Source organism: Panicum hallii, chromosome 9 (assembly GCF_002211085.1).
Source record: "Panicum hallii strain FIL2 chromosome 9, PHallii_v3.1, whole genome shotgun sequence".
NCBI classification, from domain to species: domain Eukaryota; kingdom Viridiplantae; phylum Streptophyta; class Magnoliopsida; order Poales; family Poaceae; genus Panicum; species Panicum hallii.
The window spans coordinates 69,090,142-69,091,797 of record NC_038050.1 but is presented as its reverse complement, the minus strand read 5'-3'; the positions used below and the strand labels follow the sequence as shown (position 1 = coordinate 69,091,797).

The window sequence follows — 1,656 nt, the reverse complement described above, 5'->3', positions numbered from 1 at the left end:
CTGTGCCAACTCCAATGGATCCAATCCAGGCCACTTTGTTGGCGTAGCAATTCGCAGTGGAGAAGGAAAGGGAATCAGGGTGAGGCATGGAAAGTCCAAGGGGGAAAGGGCCTCGCAGGGTAGGGTGGAGGGAGTGGTGTGGTGCAGTGTAGTAGGGGGGTTTGGTGATTGGATGTGAGGGCTGTGGCGCCACTTTTTAAAGTTGGCGGAGTAAGGGCGGAGAGGTAGTACAAACCAGCGTGGAGGCTAGCGCTTGGCGCGAGATCGCGGAGGGGAATATGGCCATATAGGATTTTGCGATGGTCTTTGTCCTCTAACTCTTGCCATGGAAGCGAGTGGGGGCCTTGAGAGCTTTTCTTTTTCAAGGGTTGCTGGCTCTCCTCTCCTTGTCCGAGCCCTCCTTGTTCCTCCGTGTTTATCCTTGCCTTGTTTGATGTCATGGATTGGGACAGGAGCGCCCCAAGGCGGTGAACCGTTCCAACACCGGTTCTTTCTTTAACCCCGGGGGTTTTGGTGGGGCGTGTAGGGGTTGAGGCTCACTTTGATGTTTTCTGTTGTTTGGTTGCAGGGGGTTCTAGCGCGCGGGTGAAGTATGGGTTAGTGCTTCGACCAATCAACCCGCCAGATGAAGCGTCAAGATTGGCATAAATAATATTACCGGCTCTGATTCGGTGACTCTGTTTTTTTACTAGGAACAGTTGGACTGTGGTTGGAGCAAGTTGAAGCTTTCCGGTGGGCAGGTTTAACCTGATTATTCTATGGAGTTTTTAAAATGAGGTCAAGTATGCAAGAGTCGTATGCCCAAATCATATGTTATGCCAGAGGGGGAAAGAAACAAGCACTAGAGCCTCCGTGCATGATCTCTAGCTAGCATATGCTACCTGTAAGCTCGTCAAGCAGCCTCTCTATCGCCAAGCTAGTTTTACCAGATCAGAGCACTAATAGCCTGCTGCGTTCTCTGGCCGTGTGGGCGCGGGCGTACATGTGTGTGGTGTGCATGTGTGGATGTTTAGGGCCCTCCTTTTCGTTGTCAAATGAGGTTTGCGTCACTGTTTGTCTGAAAGGGACGGGTCATGTCATAACTCGCTGATCCATGCATCTCAATTATGTTGTCATGGCTAGCTGCTGGTGCATGGCTCCAGCATGCACCCATCATCATTTTTTTTTTTTGCTTTTTGTATAAACACGCAAGCAAATACATTTGTCAAGGTCGCAATCGATGACCGAGTTGATTATCGACTGAATCCCAGGTATGGGTCCAAATTCAATTATGTGATGTGTACATGTGGCCTGTGTATCAGTTCAGTCACCTCTGTATGTGGCGTGTACCTAGCTAGAGGGTAGCTTAAGCTTAGCTACATACTTGTAGAGAGTGAAAGTTAGATCGGATCTTGTATTATATTGCTCCAGTCAGATTAAGCTAGCCAGCGCAGGTGATTCTTTGTCTCTTTGAAGTGATTCTGTGATCGCTGTGTGTGATGTTCGTGTTGATAGCCTGGGGTGTGGGTGCCCTGCCTGCTTGTTTGGAACTTGGATACTAGTACGTGTAGGTTGCTGCGTGCGTGCGTTGCATGTGTTGCAGCACACAAACCCAAGCGATCGGGTTTAGTCCTGGCGAGATACCTACTGCCCAGGTTCTTAATTTCTTCGACATTA

At 49.4% G+C, this 1,656-nt stretch overlaps 1 long non-coding RNA gene across 1 annotated transcript; it reads left to right on the top strand.

The window, feature by feature from the left end:
* On the top strand, nt 1–1,235 carry LOC112876288. The gene is made up of 2 exons (XR_003225286.1): nt 1–596; nt 699–1,235. It is a non-coding gene; the product is annotated as an uncharacterized LOC112876288 (long non-coding RNA).
* Nucleotides 1,236–1,656: the final 421 nt, after the last annotated feature.